General features: G+C 39.7%; 1 protein-coding gene across 1 annotated transcript in view; it reads left to right on the forward strand.

The window, feature by feature from the left end:
• Window positions 1-13,650, forward strand: part of PDZRN4 (PDZ domain containing ring finger 4) — a 366,514-nt gene that overhangs the window by 192,601 nt on the left and 160,263 nt on the right. The window lies entirely within an intron of this gene.

Here is a 13,650-nt window from a genome sequence, read left to right on the forward strand (position 1 = left end):
AACCCGCAACTTCATGGTTCCTAGTCAGATTCGCTAACCACTGAGCCACGACAGGAACTCCCCTCAACATGTATTTTTATATACAGCTAGAAATTTGGACAAATTTAGTCATAGGAGAGGGTTACAATGCCTGGAATGAGTTGTTTTTCTTACCTGGGTAAATGTTCTCATTTTGTGCAAGTTGGTCTGAAAATATTGCCAGATTAGCCCTGTTTTTTTGTTGTTGTTGTTGTTTGTTTGTTTGTTTGTTTTTGTATGACAGCAGAGTGCTGTAGAAGTTGAGTCTAAATATGTGCAAGTGTTCCCCAAAACACTACCATAATACCCTCAATGAAAAGCGATATGTGCTTGATGTGTAAACTTAATGATAAAAGCAACTTTCTTAGTCTGTTCTGGACTACTGTCACAGAATACCGTAGACTAAGTGGCTTATAAACAACAGAAATGCATCTCTCACAGTTCTAGAAGCTGAAAGTCCAAGATCAAGGCACCAACGGGATTGGTGTCTGGTGAAGCCCACTTCCTGGCTCATAGATGCGATCTTTCCCTGTGTCATATGTGGTAGAGTAGCTCCCTGGGGTCTCTTTTACAAGGCACTAATCCCATGCATGAGAGTTCTGTCCTTGTGACCTAATCACTTCCCAAAGGCCCCATCGCCAAATGACAACACATAGTGCTTAGATTTCAATACTACGAATTTGGTGGTGAGAGTGGGGGAGGAGGGTTGGAACCAAACATTTAGTCCTTTAGCAGCATCTGTGGAATGTGTTCTAAAAGAAACTGGAATTTCACTTCCTGTCTGATGGCTTTGTTTCATTGTTTAATTTTTTTAAAAAAAGGTGACAAGGCACCCTCTTTTTAGCGGTTTCAGAGATAGAATATCAATGTGAATGCTGTAGCCTGACTGAGGATGAGTTCCAAATATTCTTACATGGAAAGGAAATTGCCATATTCCTTCAATTCTAAAGAAACGCATTTTAAAATGTTTTAATTTCTTTCAATTATAAAGAGGTTTGTAATTCTTACATGCCTTTAACATTGTAACATTTCCTTTCTTCCCCCACCAAAAAAAAAAAAAAAAAAAAAAGCTGATGTTTAATTGATGGGTATTTTATAGGCAATACCATCTTGGGGCAAAGGACATTTGGTAAGTGCCATTGTCAACACAAAATGAATAGCCTCAGCTATTTTGAGAGAAAATAATTGGCAAAACATTGACGAGGCTAATAGTTTAAGAAATTTATGTGTGATGTTCTTCCCTAATTTGGCCACTATTTTAGTTTCGCACACCTCATTCAATCATCCTTTAATATATACTTTGTATCTATTATGTGCCAGAGAGTACTCAAAATGCCAGAAAGGCAGAGGTGGTTCTTGTCCTCCAAGATGTCACAACCCCCAGGCAAGTAAGCATTTGATGTTAGAATTCCTGTAATATTGACAAATAGAAAGTTGTTTGGAGGTACAGAGATAGAGGCAATGAATTCTGCTTCAGAAAGAAGAAAAAAACTTCCTTTAGCATTTGTTGTAAAACTGGTTCGGTGCTGCTGAATTCTCTTAGCTTTTGCTTGTCTATAAAGCTTTTGATTTCTCCCAATCTGAACCTACCTTGCTGGGTAGAATATTCTTGCTTGTAGGTTTTTCCCTTTCATCCCTTTAAGTATGGCATGCCATTCCCTTCTGCCCTGCAGAGTTGCTGCTGAAAAATAAGCTGATAACCTTGTATATTATTTGTTGCTTTCCCTTGTTGCTTTTAATGTTTTTTCTTTATGGTTACCAAAGGAGAAACATGGCGGGAGGGATGAACTGGAAGTGTGGGATTAACATATACACACTTCTATATATAAAATAAGTAATCAACAAGATCCTACTGTATGGCATCAGGAACTCTACTCAGTACTCTATAATAACCTATATGGGAAAAGAACCTGACAAAGAATGGATATATGTGTATGTATAACTGATTCCCTTTGCTGTCCACTCGAAACTAACACAAGACTGTCTATCAACTATACTCCAATAGTTTCTTAAAAGAAAGAAGGAGAAAGCTCACAGACAGAGTAGGATTTGATGTCTCAGATGGATAATGGTATTCAAGGAAGAGGAAATAACATCATCAAAATACAAAGGGATAAAGGTGCATGAGAATGTTGTAGAATGTACAGTGTTTTTCAGATGTGTAGAGGAAGTTGAAAGTTGAAACTAAGTGGCATATTGTGTGGATCTTAAGATTTAGCCATACTTCCAGCACTTTCAGATATTGTAATGTGTGTGTGTGCATTATATATATATATAATACACATGCACACATATACATATGCATGTGTGTGTGTGTGTGTATAAAATGACAGCCTTAATCCAACAACATGCTAATTCCCTTAATAGTTAATCTATTAATTTTTTAATTATTCATTCTGGCAAAAGACAATAAGCAGTCTTTATCTTATATATGCAATATGTAGCTTGCATAATTTCAGATTTGTGTGTTTTTCTTAAAAAAACTAAACATTGAATGACAAAGTGGAATTTATGCGGTTTTAATAGGGTTATTTTTCCCTGCTTCTAGGAGCATCAGTCTGCAGCAGATTATCATTTATTTGAATTTATAACTGACATTGACAAACAACAAAAGTACACTGATGTTTGCATGTATTAACTTTTTTTCAAAATAGAAACATGCTTTAAAATCTAAATTGAAAAACTTGGAAACATTGCTTTCATTCTATGGAACATTAATGAAAGTAGAATGTCATCCTAAATGAATCATTGGTATCATTTCTGCTGTTATATTATCTGGAAAGAGTAGCTGGAAGAAAGATACTGTGATATACACTTGCGAACACTAACAAAGGCAGTCTAGCTTGCGTCAAAACAAGGAAGTACTGGTAGTTACTACATATAGAAACCAACTTGAAAACTGCCCTTAAGGAATTCTACTGCTAGTTAGAAAAAGCCCTGCCTTCTTAAAAATTGTGTGATCATGTTTCAAGCAAATCCAAAAGTAAGCCGCATCCCTATAAATAGTCATGACTTTGTCCTGTTTTAAATGGTTAAACTGAAGATTCTGTGAGATTCACTACATGTTGCCTGTGGCTACTTTTCTACCACGAAATCTCAGAGTTGGCTGTTATGTAAAACAAAGCAATTTCACTGCAGCCCTCTTTGGAGGACAGCTCTGATATATGAAGGAAGCATTGATCTATTGCTGCTTCCCTGAGTGGATACAGCAGCAGCCAAAGGAAAAGGGCTTGGCTGGAGAAGAATAGTGAGGTGACCAGTGTAGGGTATAGGTGTCAGTGGCGGGGTGACGGCTGCTCAGATCAGCATCCAGCTGACAACCCACAGTCGGAAAACCAGTCAAATGTGACAAATCTCTCCCTTGCAATTTGATGGGAGGCCCTGCTTGGCTTCTTGTAGCCAGAAGAAAAGCAGATTTCAGATTAAGGATATGTAACTCCATTCAGAGATAAAGCAGGATTTTCTATGCTAATGTGTACTCGTTTCCATAGGAAATGAGAATAAAAGAGAAATCCTTTGTTAACGGGGCTTTAGTAATAACCCTGTCACAAGAGCCTTTCTTTTCTCCTTGTCTTCTTGTCTTGAATGCTGGTTTTATACCTGGTGTTTCGGTTTTATGCTTTTTTTTTGAAAGTATGAAGGTTTCCATGAGAGTTGCCATAAAGCTGTGCTTGGACAGCAAAGCAATCACTGCCAAACTAGTGATTCCGTGGGCTGTAATCCTGTTAAGTACCTGTACAATAGTGTAACAGCTGGTGCAGGCTGCAGTTGGTTTGTTAGTGTGCTATGCTGGGACTTGGGATCCACACAGACGATGAGCCGGGTCAACTTAGAACAGACCTAAGCACCCCTTAGACAGCTGGCCCAGTAACTATACACTAGCCAATTTTGGGAGGAAAAAACTCATGGAATAACATTAATTTTCTTCTCTAGCAGACGGTGAGGTAACTGAAGCCAGGTTGATTGTGCTGCCTTGGGATTTTTACCTAATGATCTTCTGGAAAGCAGGTGCATTGGCAGAGATTTTAAGCTTCTGAAAACTCAACTAGTATTACAGAGTAAACCTTTGCTGCCATGGGGGTTTTATAGGAGTGGGGTGCATTAATGTGAGATCATTACAAAGCATTTTGCTGACTATTACAGAATTAATGGCACACTTATGGTTCTCAGTTAATGACTGTCAAGAAACGAGTGTTTATATCTGTTCAAATAGTAATTTTCAACTAAACCAGCCAGCTGTGAGATGCATCCAGCCCATGAGGACTCCTTCCTCGTACTGTCCAGTGTTTCTCTACACCCATCATGATTTTAGACCATCGCATGGAACTGCAGTGGTTCTGCACATTCTTGGCTTAAGCTCCCATTGTGGCTCAGTGGTAATGGTAACAAATCCGACTAGTATCCATGAGGACATGGGTTCAATTCCCTGGCCTCACTCAGTGGGTTAAGGATCCGGCATTGCCGTGAGCTGTGGTGTAGGTTGCACACACCACAGTGTTGGATCCAGTGTTGCTGTGGCTGTGGCGCAGGCCGGTGACTACAGCTCTGATTTGACCCCTAGCCTGGGAACTTCCGTATGCAGCAGGTACGGCCCTAAAAATCAACAAATAAACAAATAAGTAAATAAAAATTAAAAATTTTAAATATTAAAAAAAATTTAAATTTAAAACAAAAAGCAAAGCAGATTGTCACTTCTAAGGGGCAGTTTCCATGTCCCTGTTTTTTTTAGCAACAAAGTACTTGAAATTATTGCTGTTTATCAAGTCCCTTCTAATTTGGTAAATTAGTGGTTATTTAAGTTAGACTCAAGGAAACTATAATCTTACTTCCTACGTCACTGAATGCAAGGATGTCTGCTGAGAGCTCATTCAACTCTTTTCCCTTCCCACGCTTCAAAATCATCCATATCCTTGTCTTTGTCTTCTGCCTGAGGGAAAAAATATTCCTCCACATGTTGCTTTTACCATGCCCCTCATCCTGTGTAAAAGGATGAGGGGCGTGTGTACTCTGGCTTCCTCTACTTTTTTTTTTTTTTTGTCTTTTCTAGGGCCGCACCCACAGCATATGGAGGTTCCCAGGCTAGGGGTCGAATTGGAGCTGCAGCCACCAGCCTGCACCAGAGCCACAGCAAGGTGAGATCTGAGCCATATCTGCAACCTACACCACAGCTCATGGCAACGCCGGATCCTCAACCCCCTGGGCAAGGCCAGGGATTGAACCTGCAACCTCAGGTTGCAGTCGATTTGTTCCTAGTCAGATTTGTTAACCATTGCACCACCACAGGAACTCCAGACTTCCTCTGCTTTTGTGTTCCCTCTCTCCAGCATCTTCAATCTCTTCTTTCTTTGATTCATTCCTGTTTTAAAACCAGCAAACCCTTTCGTGATCCTGCTACCTCCTTCAGTACCATTTTAGCACCCTCTTCTCTCCATGACAAACGTCTTGAAAGAATAGTCTTCACCCTCTGTACCACTTCGTCACTTACCCCTTTCCTCATTCAACTCTGTGCAGACCACTCTGCCTTACTCTAAGCAGCTCTCTCAAGAACGACTGATGCATTTCCATGCATCAATCCACTGCTCCCCGCAGTGCACCCCTACCTGGAACTCTCAGCCGTACTTCACCCTACTGATGTGCCTCATGTTCGAAATGGTGTTTCTGTGGATTCTCGACTCCCTTGACTCTTGTCTTTCTTCTCTGTCCCACGCTCTTCTGATTTCTTTGCTTAGAGATATGTAGAGGTTCAGTTCTGGACCCCCCTATTTTTAAGGCCCCACCTGTGAGATAAGGAATGCTGCAGGCTAGGGGGCAAAGCGGAGCTGCAGCCGCCGTCTGCATCACAGCCATGGCAACATCGGATCCGACCCTCCTCCGTGACCTACATCACAGCTTTCAGCAGCTCCAGATCTTTAACCCACTGAACAAGGTCAGGGATAGAACCCCCATCTTCAACGGATCCTACGTTGGGTTCTTAACCTGCTGAACCACCACAGGAACTCTGTGGACCCCTTTTTGTCTGTGTCTTTTTCTTTGTTACCCAACTTACTACCGTGGTTTCAAGTACATACTGATGACCTTCACATCATATCATCATCTTTGCCCTCGCTAGTCAGAATTTCAGCTCCGTAGAGGATGTTTTACTCTAAGCAGTCCCTCAGTGTCGACGTATGCTTACAAATGGAGTCCTTGTTGATTCCTTCCCATGCCCTGCTAATCGCTTGGCAAAAGGGCTTGTTCCTGTCCCTGTAGCATTTCTTATGTTCGTCCTGTGTTCCTCTACTTTCCAGTCCCCCTTTTCATGACCATTTTCACAGGTTGTAACAGGTTTTTATTAAGATGATTATCCTTACCGCTGTTAGATCCCTCTTTGTTTCTTCTAGTTCAGGACCCTTGAGAAACTGAACTAACGACCTATACATTGGCGCACCCCCCCCCCGCCCCCAGAAATCCTCTGACACTCTTCACTACCCACTGCAGAAAGAAGAGACCCCGAGACCCTTCCTCTAAGAAAGTTCATCTTGCCTGAGGGGATTCCACACTTTACCCTGCAGACTGAAATACACGCCATCCTTTTAATGCTCCCGTGCTTCTTTAAGTATCACACTTTTTGCCATTCCCTCCACGGAAGATTTTTCTTCAACTCCTCCATCTCTCCAAGCTAAATATACCCTACTTAAGATGTTTTTCTGAGAAAGAGTAAAAAATTACCAACAGTGAAATACATGTATCGGCATCATATATTTATAAGTAAATGATATATCAAATAGATCTCTCAACCAGCTAATATCCCACAGTGATTAGTATACTATATCTCTACTGAGAATTCTGCGTTAATGATTTATTTATTTAATTATTTAAGGTTAGCAGAGTACCCATGTGTATCAATAAATACTTGTTGAATGAATAAATGAATTTAACTGATGGTTTTTAATTAGAATCTCTTGGCTCATTACCTTGGTATTTCTTGAGCCTGACAGAGTTATCAATTTTGCTTTTATTCGTAATTTTATTCTTACTGATTTGTACCCTGTTTTATACTCTAGATTTATGGAAACGGTTAAATAGGTTTATCATTAAAAAAAGAACATTCAACACAAATATAACTTGAAAATTTTGCTGATTAATATTAGAAGAGAGTATTTGTGTATCTGGCATTACATGACAGAAATTATGAAATATATATTCAGTCAGAGGAGCTGTGTGTCACACACACCTGGCAGATTGTCTGGCACTTCAGTGAACTTTTGTTGGCTGTAATTGTAATAATAAATTTCCAGTAATAAACTCATTAGAAATCATTACCAGTGTCCAAAATTCTGAATATATACATTCACACAAAATATATATACACATCTCATTTTCTGGCTGTGCATGTGTGTGCATGCATCATACATGTACAGTGGGAATTTCTTTTGTCAATACGAAGTTTATTTAAGGAGTTCCCATGATGGCTCAGTGGTAGTGAACCCAACTAGTACCCCTGAGGATGCAAGTTTGATCCCTGGCCTCACTCAGTGGGTTAAGGATCCAGCGTTGCCACGAGCTGTGGTGCAGGTCACAGCTCATGGCTCAGAACCCATGTTGCTGTAGCTGTGGTGTAGGCTAGCAGCTACAGCTCTGATTTGACCCCTAGCCTAGGAACTGTGTACCTCATTCTGTAAACCTCTACTTTCCATTCCCCTTTTTCATGAGCAGGTATCCATATGCTGCAGGTGTGGCCCTAAAAAGAAAAAAAGAAAAGAAAAGAAAAAAACATTTATTAAAATGTGATTAGCTAAGCACCTGTCCTCCGGTAGCTTTCTTCCTTTTATGGAGGCTTATTCTAGTTTTCCTAAACTATTTCATTTGCTCAACAACTCCTCTTTGTTCATTAAAAATTCACAAGCTCACTTCTGGGGGAGGGAGTTGGTTTGTTTTGTGTTTATTTGTACTCCTTGGCAGTAGTTTAAGTTAGATAAATCTTTATGCCTCATTCTACTACAAAAAATTTTCCCAGATTATACTAAATTTATATAATCCTATGCCTCTGATCTTCTGCCATATAATATTGTGTTCTTAAGAGATGTGTCGCCATGCAAATTTTGTTGAACTTCTAACATTAGTTTCATAACAAAATCATGAAGCGATTGCCATAAGACCCTCTCCACCTCCTGTAATTAAAAAATTGATATTACCTTAACATCCTTAACTGTTAAGATTTTGAATGTTAGTAATACTAACCCATCTAAATCATTCAGAAAGAAGACAGACTCAGGCATTGGGATAGGAGAAGGTGGTCTTTTATGAGGAACAATTATTTCATGTGATACTATCAGCAATGCCATGGAGCAGAAGTTACTAACTCTGCTTCCCAATCGGAACTGACACTCAGAACGTTAAGCATGGTGCTACAGCTCAAGCTCTTGAGCTGGGCCTTAAACTCATGACTTTTTGGTTTTGAAGCCCATGTTGTTTCATTACTCTTTCTATGATGAGACGTTCCTCGTGCTCTGGAAATTGCTATTCCACACTAAAACACTTCCATCCTATATGTCTGGTTTCCTTTAGGCCCTATTCTCCTTTATTGAAAAATAGTTCATTACTTGATTAGGAATGAGTTTAACCTACTTAGTGCTGTGGTGTTTGCTCAAAGTTGCTGTCTTAATGCAATTAAGATTCAGAGCCCCTCTGAGCATCAGTATTTTGAACATGGGCAGGGTTTTGCTCTGAGGGATAATTAGTGCTGTATGATCAGCCCATGCAGATATTTAGTCTGCTGATATTGGATTTGTTTTCCCTCCTTTTCAGAATAATATACCTTATCGTTATAGTTAAAGAAATGATCTGATGAAAATCTAGATGGCGTAAAGGGAGACTTGACAGCTTTTATACTGACATTTCTAAACATTCATTCCATTATGCTAGGTAATGTTGTTGTATTTCTTTACACAAAATTACTTCACAGGTCCCTAGAAGCCATGATGACCTGTTACTGAGTCATGATAGGTTGAGCTTTTTCATGCTAACCGTAATTTGTTTAAATACATGAACTCAGAAATGTTGCCTTTGTGTCTTAGTTATGATGGGCTAAGTTAACAAACATTTTTCAAATCTTTACTGGTTTAAAGTAAAGGTGTCTTCTTACAGAGTTGGGTGCAAGCTCCTTTAAAGGACCTTGTCCAAGTAGGGATCCCAAGATCTAGGCTGTGTCCACCATGTGACTCTGCCATATTAGTAACTTTTGCTTTCAGGCGTGTGCTGGGTACATGTGGTCCTTTCCCAGTGGATTTAATCACTAGACTTCTGGGTCTACTTCAGCTTAAGAAGGAAACGTACACATAGCTGCATTGAAAACAAAAGCAATTTTATGAATTTCTACCTAAAACCACAATTTCCTAGGTCTACCCACATTACTACTTAGTAACCTGAGGTGCTTTCTCATCACTCTTTGAAATAGATTTCAAACGTGGAACAACGAAACTCCAGACAGGTGGAACTTGGTGTCTAGAGATACTGAAAATCAAAGACAAATCATATGGTTCAGAAGAGGAGGTGGATTCATACTTTTGCTCAGTCAATTACGGCACATGATAGAAAATCTTCTCATGAACATAGAATCCCATAAGCAGTTACTTGATTCCCTTTTCCTAGCACCAGTATCTGAAACTTGGGCCTCTCACTGTCCCAGTAGAGGATGGTGGATTCTTCATATGTAACCACAAGATGATCCCTGAAGCTAAAACCCAGCCTTGACACAGCTCAGGTAAGAATTCGCTCATCGGTATAGCCCATAAGTGGGACACGTCTGGTGAACTGCACAAGGAGACAATGACTCAGATTCAAGCTCAGCCCTCTCACAGCTCTTCCTTCATAGCACATTCATCAAAGACGCTGTGCTATCTGAAGGGGGTTCTATTGCCTTACTTCCTGAGGGAAGTAATATATCTTAGTGGAAAGAGGCAGCGTCTTCGAGTTAAACCCATCTGGATTTAAATCTCCGTGTTGCCACTTACCAGCTGTGTGACTTTGATCAAATCACATAATAGTCTGAGCTTGAGGTTTTTATGTAAAAAAATAACCATATACATCTCATAAAATTTTTGTGAGACTTAAAGCACATTTGCTGTAGTAGGTACTTTGCAAATGTTTGTTATCATTTTAAATAAGTAACAAAGATCCAGTGATCTTCATAATCATGTAAGTAACCATAACAAATCACAGTGATGGGGGCATTCAAGAGAGTGGCTGATTTAACCATCTTACATGTAGGTTTTGAAGAGGGAAAAGGATGCCCACCTCTGAATTTTCTGGGGATTGTTTGCAAATGCATATTTCTAGGCTTCCTCCCAGATTTGCTGCCTCCGAAGCCCTAAGAATAGAGCTTGTGCACTTGAGATATGTCCCTTGAGAAACCTTCATGAATGAGTCCAAAGCATACCCCCCCAGCTACGTTCCATGTTCCAGAGGCCTGCACAGGGCATGGTAAAGAGGAAGTACTCAGCAAATCTCTGTGGACTCAAAAGGTCCATGTCTTGGCCGAGTTCCTACCTACCATAACCAGACAGCTTTTTTTTTTTTCCCTGCACCTTTGTGGCTGTCAGTCACTGTGACATCAACCATTTTTAAAAGATATTTATTTTCATGCACTGTTTAAAGTTACTTTCCATTTACAGTTATGACTAAATGTCGGCTCTATTCCCCATGTTGTGCAATACATCGTTGAGCCTGTCCCACACCCAGCAGTTTGTACCTTCCACTCCCCCACGCCTATATTGCCCTTCCTCACTGGCAACCACTAGTTTGTTCTCTAGGTCTATGCATCTGCTTCTTTCATGTTCTATTCACTAGTTTGTGTAATTTTTTAGACTCCATGTAGACATCATACACTGTCTTTCTCCGTCTGACTTGTTTCGCTTAGCATAATGCCCTTCGATTCCATCAGTGTTGCTGCAGATGGGAAAATGCCATTCTTTTTTATGGCTAAGTGGTATTCTGTTGTATGTATATGTGTGTGTGTGTGTGTGTGTATACACACACACACACACCACCTCTTCTTTACCCATTCATCTGTTGATGGACACTTAAGTTGCTTCCACATCTTGGCAGTTGTAAGTAACACGTCTATGAACATTGGGTGTGTGTATCTTTTCCCATTAGTGTTATTTTTTTTTAATATATACCCAGGAGTGGAATTGCTGGGTCATATGGTAGTTCTATTTTGAGTTTTTTGAGAAATCATCATACTGTTTTCTCTAGTGGCTACACCAACTTATGTTCCCACCAACAATGTACGAGGGTTCCCTTTCCTCCACATCCTTGCCAACATTTGTTATTTGTAGTCTTCTTGATGATAAACATTTTTATCTTAGAGGAATCCAACTCCTTCCTGAGGAAAATTGATTGTTTCGCATCATCCACCTAGCCACATGCAAAAAGGTAGACAAAACTATAGCTGCCTGATTTTTTGGATACCTTCACAGTAACAGAATTTACACTTCTGCAAGACAGTATTGTAAACTGCAATAATATAAGCTAGTATTTATGGAGCAACTACAGGCTCCAGGTAAAATAGGTGTTTACACAATCCCTTTGATGTGGGTACTGTGAATATCCCTATTTCATGGTAAGGACATTGAAGCATCTAAAGGATGTGTAGCTTATTCGAGTTCATACAGAAAGTTTTTTAGAGTGATATTGAAAGATGTTCCTAGACGACTTCAAAGTTTTAAAAGAACTCAGGTACTCATTCTGATGCTAGGTGTTCTGAGCCAGAACTGTTATACAATCAGGCATTCTTGGATATGGATAACATATGGATTTATAATGCTGATGTTTGTAACAGCTATATTAGGGCCATTTTCATGTTAGAAAAAGTAGTGATGCTAGGGGATAGGTGTGAAAATGTCAGGACGACAATAGGGTCCTGAAGGTAGAGAAAACTTCAGACCCTGAAAATCCTACTCACAGAGTTTATCTCTTTGCTTCCTACCCCCTTACCTGCCTTATCTTCCTTATTTTGTATTTACTTGATTGTGTGTATGCATGTGTATACGCAGTCAGAGAATAAAAGAGATATTATAGGCTCTAGAGTGTCCAAGAAGGACGACCCAGTTACTCTCTGTCACATCACCCTTTTTACCCCTTTAGTTACCTGGATATTTTATATAATGATTATCTGTTTACTTATTTACTCACTCTAAAGTTTGCTCCATTAGATCTGGGACCTTCATGTATCTTGAATATCATTATAATGACTGAATAGGTGACCAGCATCCAAGGATGAGGATGGGGTGGTCATATATCATAGTACCAGAGAGAAAAGTAGAGTCTAGTCTCTGCTAAAGTCAAAATGTACAGCACAGGGAACTGTGTCCAATCTTAAGATAGAACATGATGGAAAATAGTATGGGAAAAGAGGATATGTGTGTGTGTGTGTGTGTGTGTGTATGTGTGTGTGTGTGTGTATGAATGACTGGGTCACTATGCTGTACAGCAGAAATTGACACAACATTGTAAATCAACTAAACTCATAAATAAATAAATAGAGAGAGAGAGAGAGAGAGAGAGAGAGAGAGAGAGAGATTCACCAAAAAGATGTATAGAGTGGTATTAGCACAATTGTACTCTCTGCACCTAGAGCAGGAATATTTGTTTTACATTTTCTTTTGTCTATGTATTTGTGTGTGTGTGTGAGAGAGAGAGAGAGAGGGAGAGCAGAGGAGAGGGAGACAGAGAAGTAGGTAGGTAGGATAGGAGTCAGGGAACTGGGAATAAGAAGGGCTTATAAATGTGTGTTTGTAGGCAGAGACAGCAAAAACCCAACAGCTGGCTCCTTATATGATTGTAAATTCCAAGTGTGCATGAATGAATTAAGGACCCAGCTAAGAAAAGACAGTAACCTGAACCCAGGAGAGTGGTCTGGGAAGGAAGGAAGGAAGATTGAGCAGATCACACTGACAGCACTTGGTCATTAGGTGTAGGGAAAGGGAAGAACCAAAACAGATGCTCAGTCCTCAGACTTGAGCACCTGGGAATGGTCAAGCTAGTCTTTGGCATGGAGCACATGTCCAGCAGCAGTTTTGGAAGAAGAGGGTTACAACTTAAAGCTTTGATAAGTTGAACTTAATGTACTATGACCAGCTCAAATATTAATGTACCAGTCAATGAATAAATGGTTCTGAAGCTTAAGAGGGAAATTAAGCCTGGAGATTTAAATTTGGGAGTCATCAGCAAATCTGTATACCTTTACTTTTCTCAAAACCTCCAAATTTACTTAAGCAACTGTTGATGATTATTACTTAATATAGAGATATGACTGCCCTCCTCTCAATGCATATATTTCCAACTATAGTAAATATTAAGGAGGAAAAATAGTCTACGGTTATTGGTGCATACTCAGTGTAGCCGTTCCCCCATCACCAGTGGAGTGAAGTAAGGTTATGAAATTGCTTAGATTTATTCAATCTATTTTATGCAGCCATGCTTGAGGATACAACTTGGAACCTGGGAGTTAATTTTAGACTGCACTTCTGGTCCTGAGTTAATTTTAGACTACACTTCTTGTCCTTGGGGAAATCCTTACATCTCACTGTGCTACAAGAACCACCAGAATGCCTTCTTCTAGCCATTTAGGAATTTATCATAATGATGACA

This window comes from Sus scrofa, chromosome 5, assembly GCF_000003025.6.
Source record: "Sus scrofa isolate TJ Tabasco breed Duroc chromosome 5, Sscrofa11.1, whole genome shotgun sequence".
In the NCBI taxonomy this organism is placed as follows: Eukaryota; Metazoa; Chordata; class Mammalia; order Artiodactyla; family Suidae; genus Sus; species Sus scrofa.